The sequence below is a fragment of the Cupressus sempervirens genome, chromosome 2 (assembly GCF_028749045.1).
Source record: "Cupressus sempervirens isolate cs-2001-9-10 chromosome 2, ASM2874904v1, whole genome shotgun sequence".
Classification (NCBI taxonomy): Eukaryota; Viridiplantae; Streptophyta; class Pinopsida; order Cupressales; family Cupressaceae; genus Cupressus; species Cupressus sempervirens.
The window spans coordinates 676,007,154-676,024,140 of NC_143119.1; the positions used below are offsets into that span (position 1 = coordinate 676,007,154).

Below are 16,987 nucleotides of genomic sequence, written 5' to 3' on the forward strand. Positions count from 1 at the left end.
CACTCATAACAACCAAGTACCTCCCACAAGGCCACAGACCAACATACAATTTCAAAGCTTTTGCCTAAAACTAGTTACTCATATATGCCACCATCATAGAGATGAATGTGTTTTTCCTTGTATTAAGCTATAGATTGGGAACTACATCATTAATCAATTGAACTAGTGATCATAATCGATTAGTCCTCATATAAGAAGCAGACCCTTCACCCCTATATAAATCCAACAGCTATTAACAAACCATAATCTCAACCTTCAAACATATCTCCAAGGAGCAAACCCTTCACCATTATATACATCCTATAGTTATATCATCTCACTTATGAAATTTATGAGTAATGGTGTTGTTTTCTAGAAGAGAGAAGGCTTTTATCCTCAATGGAAAATCTAAACCTTGGACTCTGCCCCTAAATATAGTCATTTCCTATAGTCTAGTAGTGGAAGATCATAACATTTTATTGCACATTTTACAACATGAACTGTAGAACTACCTCTAAGCTATCAATAATACATGATTTCCCTTAGATATAAAGAAACTTGGAATTAAATCTTGATAAAATTCTTAAGGTCCACCATATATTCTCTAGAGGAAACAATCTCTATGATAGTTGTATAAGACAAACTACTAGCACTAGTCGATTAAGAGGTTGGTACATCCAATGGAATTGGATCTTGGAAATGGATGTCTTTCAATTCTTTGTACTAAGTTTTGGCACTATAATGAGCTTCTATTGAAGTCTTAATAGAGGATTCCATCTAGACAAAGGATCCATTATTGAAGTATGAAAAAGTTTGTCCACCATGGGAAGTGTAAAGTTCTTTTGGCACCTAACAAAAATCTAGTTAGAAGTAGGGGCTATACATTGGTTATGCCTAATTTCATTGATTTTATTCCTTCCAATACCACTTTTATCCTCCATTTTTTCTATTCTATGATGATCAAAGGGAATTGCCTCAAACATACTCTTTGCTTGACCCTAATTTTGGCTCATTTGCTCCTCCTGCAAGTGACTAGGTAGGTCTCTAGGAAATGAAAATTGAGGAATTGATAGAGGACCATTCATTGTAGAGTTCCTTTTAATTCAACTTTTCTTCTCTCTCTCTCTCACTCATTTTACATTACCTTAATGGGCCCAAAATCCGCTAACTTTACACCACAATTCCCACCCAATAGATTCTTTCTCTTGATATAAGAATGCACAATCCCATGGCTATGCAAATACTCAATACCTCTAACATAGATGTAAATAACATACTCTTCCAATGGCCCTCCAAATTTCTATAAATTATCTATTATACTTCCTTTTTCCATGTATTTCATCATCAAATTTCTCTTGCATATAACACAATCATCATTAATTATTTTTCCCAAATACTTCACAATCTAAGGAAAGTCCAATTTCTTAATTAGAATGCTTCACTAATTTTCCATATCCAAAAGAAGTCCATTTCACTCTTCCTTTCATTCAATATATTTAACAAAAGTAGCTCTCTAGTGACTTTATTGTGGCAAGGATGATATTACCAAATGTCCCCACTGAGGTAATTGCACTTGGTTAAAATTACTCATCTTCCACACATAAATCTCCTTCCCAAGGTTTTCTTATCTTATTTGAAGAGTTTCCCCAACATGCATAAATATTTTTTAAATTAAAATTGGTCTAATTCATGCATTACAAAATAATTTGCAGTCCACTCTCTAACTTAGTAAACCACCTCCCATAGCTCCTTCTAGAAAAAAGACCTCCACCACTTCAACATTACCACTTTCTTTGTATTTTTCTTGATATTGAATATATCTATTACTTATACCTATACCATAGATTATGTATTTTTGTACATAGATTTTTCCTCATTCTTAATCCCCTCATTTTGGCCAACAATAAAATCTCACAAAAGGAAATTATGAGTTCCCAATTTTTGGTCTAGTAACTATTGTGGATCTCTAATGCAACATGGGAGACAAAATACAATGATATAGGCCTTTAAATGTTTGTTTATTTTTTGCCTACTATTGATAATAGAAAACATGATAAATTCCCCACTAATAAGTAGTTGAGGAAAGTGCTATTTGTAAATGGGAGCTTAACATTTTGTGAAGTGCAACATTGAGAAGCATGGCACTTGAAACCCTATTATGCATAAGGGCCTTGGAATAATGAAAAGATGCATTTAAATGGGACTTTGAAGTTTTAAAATAGAAAAGAAAAATATTGAAATGATTGAGAATCATTTTGTGATGATGTGGAGGCTACCATTACCAGCATGCTACAAAATTTAAAGATTTTAAAGGGGAAGGTTTTAACTTTTGGTGGAAGGGAGAGGTCATACTCTTGTGAATAATATTTTAGCCTTAACAATTTCCTTGTAGTTGTCCCACCACTAACCTGCACCTATGGTGATAAGGACAAAGGAGGATATACTTATGTTCAAGGGGATGGATCAATCATGGATTAATGTCTTTTCCTTAAATAGTAGTGATGTTTTGTATTATGATAATTTATTAAGTAAAGCAATAGAATCTATTGTAAGAAGTGATTAAAATCATAACCAAGAACAATTATTTATGGACATCGATGAGATCATTAAGGACATGACATTTATAAAGCATATTTAAAAAATTCAATAGACAACAAATATGAAATAAATTTATAAATAGAGGGATTCACTTTGAGTTCACTGATTTTACAAGAGATCTAATAAAAAAAATGATATAAATGTAATATATGTCTTAAGGTACCTAAATTTAGAGATAGAATAGTGGTTTTGTTAGTACACATAATTTATCTAATAGTAGAAATAATCAACAATAAATAGGATAATTGTTAAGAACAAAGACATACCATTGAAAACAAAGGGGAGATAGTAGTAAAGTGGGGATTGATAGTCATAAGGTAGTTTGGGTATACAAGAATTGAAGAAGAGACTTGATGCCTAGAATAAATACCTCCAAAGGAAACATTTATGAAAGAAAACCATTATCTTTATCACCATGGCTATTGTGGAAGCACTCTCATCACTAAATGCTCCTAAAATTGATCATTAATAGATACCTCCAAAGGAAACATTTATGAAAGAAAACCATTATCTTTATCACCATGGCTATTATGGAAGTACTCTCATGACTCTTTTTCCTTTTACAACATGGCCTACCATCACTAGAAAATCCTACCACAACTATCAAGCCCACATTTGATTGAACATTCCTCCATTCACCAATCTCTTCTTCTATGATCTCTGAAGTTAGCACATGGATTTTAACCAAGATGTGAATTGATATAATTTGAATTACTTTTTACAATATTGAAGAGGTCAACAAATCATTATCACAGCAAATATCTAGACATTTACATAACAGGTACCCAAAATTGTTGGTACATAATCTATTTGACTTGTTTTCATTATGTTTATACCTTTTAGGTACTAAACCTAAAAATTTGTGACATACCAAAACAAATTGTACTTTTCCTAGACCATTTTGTAGTTACAAAAAAAAATTTATTGAAAATGTAAATGGACTTTAGCTTCAAGTGATGATATTGCATGATAATATCATCCAAGAATATAAGATGTCCCTTTTTTATGTATATGATTTGTTGTATGTGTCCCTTGTTTATGCATGGTTTTTATGGGTTTGATTTTCAATAGACATATTATACAAAATGGTTCATTAAAACTCAAAAGAAGAAAAAACATAGTTTTCCAGTACTTGGCATGACTATTGTTGAGCCCCAAGTTTAAAAATGTAAAAAAAATTCAAAATGCATATTATTTATAGTTCTAAAAGTAGGAATTTTATATAGTGAACTTGGGTGCATCTAAGTTTGATGAAAAAGTGATCCCTATGTACTATCCAAGTGCCAAATTCATAACTTTGGCAAGGAAATTTTGAAATAAAATACCAAGCAATTACAATTTGTACCCTTACCTTAAATTAGAGTCTTATCTCCACATACAATCACTTAAAACCCTATATTTTATCACAACATCCCTTTTTCCCAAACATAACCTTGCAAACTGCAAGGAAAAAATATCCTTTCCCATCTATGTAGTACTTAATAGCTCTCTCATATGCAAGAAATCCCTTGTCCTTGAAACTTCTCCACTCTTTGGTCCTTGCAAAACTCATTAATCAATGAAAAATAAGTGACAACATTAGGTCTCCAACCATTGTTGACCATCGCAAGTGTAAATTTGAGGGAATCATCAAGGTTTTGTTCCTTGCACAAGCCCTAAATCAGCACACCATATCTCAATTTTCTTTTATTTTTGTGAAAATACTTGGCATCATTGAGCTTTGATGCCTTACAAAAACCTTCAATCATGGTTGTGCATATGACTACTTCAAGTATGCTTCATGTTTGTCGCATCTCACTGAATAGTTTCATGACTTTTGAATGAGACCATCCTTGCAAAGGATGTCAATCATGCCCACAACATTAGGATTCAATGGCTTTTTCTTCTTCTTTTTTTAAGATCATTTGAGACTACCTTGGGGTTAATGCTGATTTTGCACAGCATGAAGGCAGTAGAAACTACATTGTAAAGTGATTAAATGCACAACCATAAAAGAGTCAATAATAATTCTTTGTTTATTTTTTCAAACATAAAACTAATAAATAGTTTTTAAATATAAATCATTGATACAACAAAATAATCATGAAATGTGAATGTTACCATGTGTCTTTATATATTTAATCCTACACAACAAAAATGCTATATAATTAAAATAGATTTTCCTAAAGGTGTTCATCTATTCTTCAAAGATAACTAATTAAAACTTGAATAAAAATGATTTGATATCAGTTATAGTTTTCATTAAATTATTAAAAATAAAAGATGTCCTATTTGTTTATTATAACTTTTTGGTATAGAAAATATTTAAAGTTTAATTTATAATTTTTTTTAAACAAATTTTAATGGTTTAAAATTTCTTCCATAAAAAAGAAAATACAAAATACAAAAAAATAAAATGCATCCACTATTCATCAAAATAATATTATTCCAACATAAATAAAAATATATAAGAAAACTCCAGTTCCAAGCCATACCAAACAATCTTATTGTAGGATATTCTAGCAAGTAGGATATGTGCAAGGCCGCTTTTCTAAGCACATCACTTGAAAGAGAGGAAAGAAAAATAATATACTCTCTATACTTTTCCTTTATGCAGTGTCACACTACCCAATTTCCACACTAAGAACCAAATAACCCAAAAATGTTTCAACTCCACCTAGACCTTTGGCCTTTCATTTTGGTTAGCATGATAAGCATTAGGAACATAGGTTGACTTATTTATACTGCTCAATGGCCTTCTTGTTATCAACAAAAGGAAATTATAGATATTTTGAAAATTTACCTATAGTGACATAATGTTTCAACCATGAGACATTAGGAATACCGATGGGTGGTTCCCACAATCTTCACCATCTCCCTTTAGTTTTTGACATAGTGTGAACTTTTTGGCCAAATTCTAAAACATTACTTTTACGATACAATTTTTTTGTTGAGACATCACTTCCCTAGGGGAAGTCTAAAGTATAATAGCCTAACAGCTAATTATTAGGTTTATTATAGTTTTAAAAAAATTTGGGCAAAACATTATATTTATATTAATAATAACTGGTTCAAAAAACCTCCCAAAGAAAAGAACCAGAAAATAAAAACTATGATCATTGCTTGATACAAAAAAGGAATGCAGAAGAAGAAATATTGCATCAAGAGAGAGTATCTATCAACACTAATGAATCTTGTCCTAGAGATTCTCAGATCAGGAATATAGTGATGCAATTTGATGTAGAGCATCTTAAAAACCAAACAATCACCTAAGATATTGATGATCCAATCTTCATTTAATCATTGAAATGATTGAAAAGAGGAAAATACCACTTGTTTTCTTTTTAACAAACAATTTCAATATTATTCCAAGTTTTACAATTTCCAAGAATTGAGTCATTTGACCCACTAAAACTCAAAATCAAAATTTCTAAAATAATAAAGTTTGTAGATAAATATAGTAAATATCACCTTACAAAATCTTGAGGTCTAAGGACTCCATTTGATTCCTCAAACAATTATTGTTTCAAACTACAAATTTTGGTCCATATCCTTGTCATAATTCAGAATTAAAACACCAAACCTTGCCTAGGGTATCCCATATCTTTATCAAAATGAATCCAAATGACACCAAATAAATTTCATGTGAAAACCTTATGAATATAGTTTAATAATATGTAAGTCATTTATTTTTCCCAATCATAAATAATTTTTCAAGCACAAATCATTGCCTATAACTCCAATGGAGATCTTTAAAAACTAGTTTCCACTAAAATATGTATAATCTTCACAAATATACATAAAATTGACTAAACAAAAAGGAAATGAAATATAATTTACATAGCTTTTCAATGAATATTATTATAATTCTTGAGTCTCTAAAATATTTTTGTACTACATGCTGCAACATGACTATATTTAGAGAATCTCAAACCTCCAAATACCCACTTTCACCAAAATGCTCATAATTTATTCATTTCTTTATAAAATTGAACCAAACCAAAAAAATGAGAAGGAGTATTAATCATTCTATCTATCCATTAATATATTACATGGTTTTCATGGTGTACAGGTCTATACAAGTCCTAGAAACAACACTAAAACTAAAAAACCAATCAAAACAACAACAATGGAATGCACCAAAAATGTATCAAAATATTTCCTCTGCTACAATATAATTTTTTTTGACCAAAAAATGGTATTTATATCCATTTTATAGTTATAAATATTCTTAAGTACCCCCAAGATGAACCATCTACCTTTTCACATCATTTTTGTAATGTTGGCAACTGTCTCAATGTTGCATTTTACAACTTTTTATGCAACTTTTACATTTTTAACAAAATGAATTCAAAACTTTTTCAAACCTCTCTATACATATCCAAATGGAATATTTAAGACATTTTATAATTATTTTTACCCTTCTATGGGTCTTTTACATAAATTTGACCGTGTAAACCTAAACATGATCTATTTGACAACTTGAGCAATATTGTGCACATGCTTACATTTCTTGTCAGCACCTTTACAAATAGATTTTAAATGAAACAATACATCATATAATTTACTTTAAAGAAAATTTATATATCTCATAGTGAACTCTAGGATTAGGTGCTCCTACACCATACTACTGGCCTTGAAAATTTTCCAAGTCTCTTAGAAAGGTGTACCATAAGCTGCAAAAAAAATATTATAACAAAAATCTTCATCTTTACCTTCCTTTTCCTTTTCCTCTGCATGCATTTATCACCATCATCTTTTCCCTTAAGGACATAGGACTATCCTGAAAATCATCTTCTTCAATACTCCTATCAGTGGAGCATTAATGGCTGCAACTTCCACGATGCCTTATCAGTTAGGCATCCACCTTTACCTTGCTACTTCAAACTCACCACAACAACTCACCCTTATGCCTCACCTAGGAGCCCTCCTCTTTTCCTCTCTCCCTAGTCTCCTAGCAATCAAATGGACCACTCCTTGGCCCTGTACTTTCTCTTGGCTCTTGACATACTTTCAGTGTCTATACATACAACCCAAACCTTCACATGCAACAAGATGGATGAGCACCTGCAATCAAAACTCATCAACTAAATAAATACCAAATCTCCAAGGTCCTAGTATGGATTGCCTCCCTTGACACTCTACCCACACACTCAAGATCTTCAAGATCTAATACCACTCTGATGAAATTTGATGTAGAGCATCTAACAAACCAAAAAATCATCTAAGATATTGATGATCCAATCTTCATTTAATCATTGAAATAATTGAAAATAGGAAAATACCACTTGTTTTCTTTTTAACAAACAACTTCAATATTGTTCCAAGTTTTACAATTTCAAAGAATTGAGTCATTTGACCCCCTAAACTTCAAAATCAAAATTTTTGGAAACAATAAAGTTTGTAGATAGCTATAGTAACTATCACCTCACCAAATATTGAGATCCAAGGACCCCATTTGATTCCTCAAAAAATTATTGTTTCAAACTACAAATTTTGGTCCATGTCCCTATCATAATTTAGAATTAAAACACCAAACCCTACCTAGGGTATCCCATATCTTTCTCAAAATTAATCCAAATGATACCAAATCAATTCCATGTGAAAACCTTATGAACATATTTTAAGAATATGTAAGCCATTTGTTTTTCCCAATAATAAATAATTTTTCAAGCACAAATCACTGCCTATAACTACAACGGAGATCTTTAAAAACTAGTTTCCACTAAAATATGTATAATCTTCACAAATATCCATAAAACTAATTCAAACAAAAATTAAATGAAATATAATTAAAATATATTTCCAATTAATATTATTAGAGGTCCCGAGTGTCCAAAATGTGTTTGTACTACATGCTGCAACATGACTATATTCAAGGAATCTCAAACCTCCAAATATCCACTTTCACCAAAATGCTCATAACTTATTCATTTCTTTATAAAATTGAACCAAAAAAAAAGCATGAGAAGGAGGCTTCATAATTCTATATATTCATTACTATATTACATGGTTTAAGACCTGTACAGGGCCATAAAAGTCCTAGAAATAACACTAAAACTAAAAAACCAATCAAAACAACAATAATAGAATGCACCAAAAATGTACCAAAATGTTTCCTCTTCTCCAATCTGATTTGATTTGACCATAAAATGTTATTTATATTCATTTTATAGTTATGAACCTTCATAAGTACCCCCAAGACCAACCATCTACCTTTTTACATCATTTTTGTAATGTTAGCAAATTTCTCAATGTTGCATTTTACAACTTTTTATACAACTATTACATTTCTGACAAAATGAATTCAAAACTTCATCAAACCTCTCTATACCTATCCAAATGGAATACTTAAGACCTTTTATAATAATTTTTACCCTTCCATGGGTCTTTTATGTTGGGTCCATTTGTTGTTGTACCAAAAGCCATGACTGTTAGTGAACATGGAACACCACATAATTAACCACCTATGGGCAGCGGAGCACGTTGCATCACCCAACAATCTCCCCCTCGATGTGCATACCAGGTGCTTACGTGGGTCAAGAAGGCACCGGGGAGATTTGAACCCATGACCAAGCCAAAACCAAGCTCTGATACCAATTCTAGGGCCCATTTGTCATTGCACCAAAAGCCATGACTATTTGTGAACATGGAACACCACATAATTAACCACCTATGGGCAAGGGAGCGTGTCGCATCACCAAAAATTTTACATAAATTTGACCATGTAAACCTAAACATGACCTATGTGATAACTTGAGCAATATTGTGCACATGCTGACATTTCTTGTCAACACCTTTACAAATGGATTCAAAATGAATCAATACATCATATAATTGACTTTAAATGACTCAAAAACCTTATATATCTCATAGTGACATCTAGGATTAGGTGCTCCTACACCATATAGTAATTAAAAAGAGCCCAAAACTCATATGAATACAATTCATTAATTGGTGCTAGAGACAAGACCCAGAGCTTAGTGAAAATATCACAAACATTGCCATCACTAATATACATTCAAAACTTCAATTAAGACCATGAAATTAGAAAGCCATATAATGCAAGTGTAATCCAACACCCTGACCTACATATAATATCTCAAAAGAACAAGTGAGATCCATAAAAGAAAAAACATGCAAAATCATAGAGAAGTCATGATTTACTATCAAATAAAATATGAGGAGGACTCGACCTTATTCTAAACATATTCTTTTGTCATAATATTAACCAAGTTGGGGAGATCAAGGAGGTTAAGTGGGGAAAGTAAAGAGTTAATATAAACCCCATCAGAACCCAAATTAGCCAGACAATTAGCTAAAAGATTGCCTTCTCTATAAGTATGCAAAATGTAACATTTAGAGATTGAATCAAGAAGAGACCATACTGTATGGACCAATTATAAACATGATGTTTAATACATGCATTAATAATAATGGATAAATCCCCTTCAACATGTAGATTATATATAGAAAGTGATTTTACAAGTTCCAAACCAAAAAGCAAGGCCAAGGCCTCGACTTTGTTATTAGTACACTAAGGGAGAGAAGATGATTTTTCTACAATCACATCACCTTTAAAATCTCTAATGACTATGCCATAGCTAGAGTTTCTTGGATTTCCTCTAGAGGCCCCATCAAAATTGAGTTTGAAATAACCTTCACTTGGAGAAATCCACTTGGTTTGTGCTTGGATAAGAGGAATCTTGGATGGACACAATGGAGCAGGAAGATGAGGAAAAAGTAAACCCTTCCACCATTCAATAACTAGTCATCCCAAGGAGAAAAAACATGTTTACCCTAATATTTACTTACTAAAGAATTAACAAGCTCAACAATTGATCTCTCTAATCCTTCCAAAAATTGAGGTATTGGAGATGATGTCTGTCTAAAAATTCTCTTTTTTCTTTCCCATCAAATTGCCCATACTACAAATGTAGGGATGCACTTCCAAAGACATGAAAAATTTGATTTAGAGTATAAGATTGGCCATGCTTGGAATTAATCCCATAGAGAATTAGGTAATGGAATATGGAAATTAAGCTTATCAAGGACAAAATTCCAACAATCTCGAGCAAAAGGGTAGTTTAAGAGGAGATGATCTGTTGTTTCTATAACTTGCAGACAGAGCACATAGTTAAAGGGATCAGAAATGTTCAATTTTTGAAGATGATCACTAGTTAAAATTTGTTTCTTTAGTGCAAGCTATGAAAAGAATCCTACTTTTGGCAGAACTGAGCTATTCCAACAGAATTCAAAAGTACGATATGTGGTCTGATTATACTGGTTATGTTGGAGAGCCAAGTATCCTAGTTTAATAGAGTATTATAGTTAATTATTATTCTTATATTATTTTTAGTTAATATAAAAAATTTAAAAGAGATATAAGTTATTTTTAATATTAAGAAAGAAATATTAAATATAACCTTTTAAGCTACATAATTATACAAAAATAATGTGGATCCATACCAACTTTTCCCTCTCTCTCTAGAATGGATGACTAGTACTAGCTTCAAAAAAACACAAATTTTGGATGATAAAACAAAACCCTTGTTGCATCCAAATCAAATCCAAAAAAAAAAAATTCTAGGCCTAAATTATTTTTCCTTACCAGATGTTTAAGCCCCAATATCCCTAATTTTCATCTTCTAGACCAATCTATTGGAATCTCCAATATATGAAAAATTTTTAATTCTTGTCAAAATGAAACACATATGGAGAAATCTAGGCATCATTGGTCTATGAAATCTATTAAAAAAAGTGCTCATTTTGAGGCCTCTCCAATACAAAAAAGAATACAATTGTCTAATGGTTAGAATGTAATATTAAAGTCCATCTTTTTCTTTAATGTTTTACACTTTTTTGTTCCCTTATTTTGGACTCCAATCAATTCCCATGTTTTAAACAAAAATCTCATAATTTTCCCTCAAAAGAACACCATATGACTCTCTAGTTTCTTAATGTTATTTTCACAAAGTATAAAAATTATTTATTATTTAAATATTATAAAGTTTATTCATAACAATACAAATATAAAATAGTATTTTTAAGATATTTCATTTTTTTTTAATTCAAATAACACCTTCTATTTTGATACTTGATATTGATAATAAGTATTTATATTTGGATGTATTTTTGGGTCTACATATGGTGACTCTCTCCTTCTGAATCTTATTTTCAAAAAGTATCAAAATAACTTATCATCTAAATCTTATAAAGTTTATTCATAATAATGAGGCATAAATACCCTTAGTAAGATTTGAACTTTTGACCTCTTTTTACAAGCTCTCCACAACTAGGTCAAACTAGAAAAATATAATTCAAAGTTACAAGATGTGTGTTTGAAAGTATGAAATTTCAAAGAAAGAAAGAGATGTTGGGTCAAAAACTTTAGTTGCTAAAAAATATAGCTTAATTAGTGTTTAATAGTCCCCCTTCTCTGTTATTGTATTTATTTTGTAATAAAAATATTTTGGTTAATAGATTGTCCCTCTTGCTACCTTGGCTTTACCTTGACTCTAGACACCTAGAATGTGAGGAAACAAAAGGATGTCACCAATAAATGGGTCAATGTATGTGTTATATCACTGCCCTCTAAATTATAAGGTACAAATCCCTTATATGAAAGATATGTAATGAATTGTGTCTTTAATAGATCATTGAGATGGGGGTATGCTTTTAACATGAGAGAAGAAGAGGATAAACTAGATTGTTTGTAAACACAAACAACCTAGGCAGGATAAGATTTGGCTAACCTATGACCTAATGAAATGCAATCTAGGGAAAGAGAAAAGATGCAAATTAAAGATGAAATGGAATCCACCTTGACTAATAACCCTCCACTAAAATGGAATCTAGTATGATATCACTAGCTTCAAAGATATTTTTCCTATAATCCCATAGGGACTACTTTACTATTCATGGTTAGCTTAGCTAGAAGAGACAATAAACATAACATTAGAAATGTTGATCTCAAATGGAATTAAGACCACACAAGACCTAGTTGCAGATATCAATCAAATCCTCCATTTTAGACAACTTCTCGATTCTCACTCAATATTTGGAAATATAGGGGGAAAAGTTGCATAAAATTGCCAATCCTTTACATTAACAATAAAAATTATATATAGGCCACCTCTTAGGGTTCTTGGTCAGTTACAAATTCATCAGTTACATAAATAGAGCACTTGAATCACTCAAGAATCCAACAGTCATCGATTGCAATTCAATACATCAGATAAAGAAAGCAGAAATGGTCAGTCCTCAAAATGGTTCATATTCCTCTCTGATTTTGTAGAAAACCCGTATGGCACCATCTCCTTCTTTTCATATTCCAATGGATAGTTGATCTTTAAATTCTGAGCATGGATTTGGCTCATATCAAATGAATGGTCAAGATTAAAACATCTCATTTTAACTGACTTGTGTGTTGCCTTTTCTCTTATGAAAAATGGATGGCCATGATCTCCTTTGATCCTTTTAGTTTTGGCCCAAAATAGATTTGAGTGTGACAAGTGTCATTATTCCAAAGACTTTCTCCAAAACCCTTTAGCCTTCAACATTTAGGCCCAAAATTCATTTGAAGTCATTGATCTAAGCTTTGTTGAATGGCCAAGATGTGTTGCCATATTAACAAGACTTAACCTTGCAAACTCACAAAAACTTCATATTAATCCTTTTCTCCACTTTGTAACTATCTATCATACAATGGTTTTAACTCATGTGATGATGTGATGACTAATTGTTATTTCATTTTGTAGCTTTTTAGCTAAAGACCCTAATCATAAATGAAACCTTATGATGTTGTGCAAGCCCTTAACTCAACTATTTTGATTGTTTTTTGCATTCTTGCAACTCAAGATTCTAACTCAGAATTTAACCCTATGAAGCCATGATCAAAGCATTTTGTTTCTTTGCAACCTTAACTCTAGGTTACCCTTAACTACTTGTGATGAGGTGATGATAGACCCTCGTTTCTTTTCTTACTTAACTCAAGGTTGACTTTAACTATTCGTGAAGATGTGATAGCCTTTAATCTTAACTATCATTTATTCTTCATAGTTTTGCAACTCAAAATATTTTCTTATGGCTTAACTATTCAATGGTGTGATCTATTAATTTTATTGCCTAGGTTACTTTTCGCAGCTTTGTGACTAAAAATCCTTTAAATGCATTACTACTTGTGATGATGCAATCACTAGCTATCTATTTTTTACAACTTTGCAACCTTCTTTGAGAGTTAATATTGACACCTTGTGACCTGCAATGAATGCATAGAAGACTGATATCCTATTTGTGGCTTCATGACCAAAGAATTTAATTTCTATTGAAACCATGCAATGATGCGATAACTATGTGAAATTGACTATTGTCATTCATCGTAACCATACAACTTGGAGCCTTAATTCATCTATTAACCCTACAAAGCTACAAATATATGCTTTCACTCCTTCGTAACCTTGACCTTAAGTCAAGTTTAACCACATGTGGTGATGTGATGAAGAACATTAATGGTCTTGTTCATTTTTGCAACCTTGACCTCAAGTCAAGTTTAACCACATGCAACGATGTGATGAAGAACTTTAACTATCCTATTCTTTTTGCATCCTCACAACTTGAAAACTCTTAACTATTTTTCCATCTGTGATGCTAAGTTAACCATTTTGATTATAACTATCACCTTTTACATGTTGCAAATATAATAGGGAAAGTAAACTCTAAGAGGGGGGCTAAATCAGTACTTGAAAACATCAACCATAAAATCATTCACCACATATCCATCTCACAATTTGCATATAAACTGAAATAGCTAGCTAAACATACTCATTTATAACATGAAAGAAAATTACATTCAACACATATGACACAAGATATGATTACCCAGAAACCCTCTAATGAGAAGGTAAAATTGGGGTGGGGATGAAACCCACAAATCTTCACCATTGCAGTTGTAAAGTGTATCCAATGAAGGTTACAATGTTTGATCATGAGACATGATCTACCTTGTGAAGGATATGCCCTATTAAAGGCTTACAATATTTTTAGATCTTACCCTATTAAAGGATTTCAACACCCCATTAGAAGTGTGCCTAGTTAAAGCACTTCAACTTACAATGAAGTAAGCACCCTGTTAAAGGATTTAAAATAGCCTGTTAAGAGTACTCTATTAAGATATTTAATGAATTCACCCATTAGAATGTCTCAGCAATGATCCTACTTTTATCACTCTACTATTAGATAATAGATCACCTCTTTTCATGTATCCTTGATTCTTCTTTGATCATATGTATCACTTATGTCCTCTAACTCCTTTCCTTTATTCTCCTCTAATTGATTCTACAATGTATCTCAATTCAAAACTCCTTAGCCACCATGAATTCTCTATTTTTACATGAAAACTTCTTTCTTTGCTCCTTCAATATTCACAAAAAAGTTTAGGGTTTGTCCTCCTTAAGAAGATTTAGGTGACTTAGGGTTAGGAATGAATCAACAATTGTAATTCATTCATCTAGCTACTCAAATCATCCCTTTAACTGATTGGTTGCATGTATTGCATAGGGATTCACAATTAAAATTCATTCTTATCATCTAGGATTGCAAAAAAATTCTTAAGTCAGCTCCAAAATGGTTTACATAGTAGTTTGTGTCATTACAAACAACTATATCTAAACTATCTTAATCGGCATCTAAAGTCCCTCATGCTCAGCATCAACTGCAACTTCAATGTGCTCACTCTACATATGAATTACTAAGTACATACTAACTACTTGGAACTTACTGAGTAACGCACTCAACATGCACTATCTAACATGTTATGCTTGGCATGCATTAATTGTTTGGCATGAACTATGTTCAAGTTGTAAATGACTTAAGTTTATAGACACTCATATGTCAAAATCAATCTGAGATGAACAATCTCCCCCTTTGACATAAGTGGAAAAAAAACTTGGTCATGCATAAATGATCTTAACTTATGAATATGACTTAGATACTCACTATCTGTGTTCATCATATGTACAAATTTTAAATTTTCAAAATGTTGCAAAACTTTATTTAAGAGTCATACCTCAAAATATTATAACTCCCCTTGAGTTGATTGTGTTGTGTTGAATCTATAACTCCTACTGAGTAAATATGCATATGATGAACTATGTTGTGCTTTTTTATTGTCTTTGACTCCTTCTTTTTCTTCTTATTTCTCCCTAAAACTTATGTCTCCCCCTTTTTGACACTTATGGCAAAGGGTTATACATGTATAGTGTGTTTTTCCAAGAAACTTTTATGGACCTCAAGTATTATCTTTAGAGTTGCATCCTAGTTATCATTTTCTACTTCCAATTATTTGATTTGGATAGATAACTTGGTAGCAAGATAAACTAATCCTTCATGTGTAGAAAGATTGGGATCTTTCTTCATCATTGTTTCTACAAAGGCTAGTTCTTTATGTAGTATCTCCATGTGTGGGGTTAACATGGGCTGGATACTAATTAGTGTAGCCTGAATATTTGCATCTTGAGCATGTAGGGTTGCCAACTAACCTTGGGAGTTCATCAATTTCTTGAAGTACTTTTGAATTTGAGCTAAAGAATTAGGTAGGGTAGTACTTGTTAGCTTAGTATCTCCTTCCAGAGTGTCAATATGTCATTTCACTTCTTCTATGAATAGAGTTGTATCACACAACTTGGTGTAAAGAGAGAAAATATTCTCTAATACTTCCTTTACACTATCAATCTTGGTTGCTAATTCAACCTGACTAAGTGCAATGGTATTGATATCTTTTCATTGACTTTGCCTTGAAATTTCCTCACAGACCATTCAAGTAGTTTAACATTTGAATCTAGTTTTATATCACTAATCTTCTCCACTATATTTTCTAACTACTTCATGATAGGCTTATCTTCTTCAAATTCAGGAAGGCTAAATGCATCAATAAAAATGTCCTTGACATCTTGTAATGCTTTCTTTTGCCTATGCTCTCTTCTGAGAAGTTCTTGGTGCTTTTTCCTTGCAAGAGCATCCTAACGTATTCTCATCTATTTAATAGTGATTGTTGCAAGATCAAAATTTGGCAACACAATCACCTCATCCAAGTTGAAATCACCATTTGATGTAACTTCATCTACCTTGGATGTCCTAGGACTAGGCCTTGATGACTATAGTGGTATAACTTCTACACTCGGCCTATGAAGAGCCTAACTTGGAGGAGTAGAAATTTTTGGTGAAGTAATTAGTGCTTGTATTATTAATTGCTCCTTAGATTTGGTAGTCAATACTGACTCTTTAGTCTTATCCTTTTCTTGCTTGCTAAGCTTAGTTCACTAGTAGAATTTATGCAAATAAATGATTGTGACTCAATTTTTTAGTCACATGACTAAAATTTTTAGTCACATGACTAAAATTTTTAGTCATGTAACTAAAGTGATCAAATTCT

General features: G+C 31.7%; 1 pseudogene; it reads right to left on the minus strand.

The window, feature by feature from the left end:
• Positions 1–3,970: 3,970 nt before the first annotated feature.
• The window catches only part of LOC149575168 (putative pentatricopeptide repeat-containing protein At1g02420), a 28,920-nt pseudogene continuing 15,903 nt past the window's right edge, over positions 3,971–16,987 (minus strand).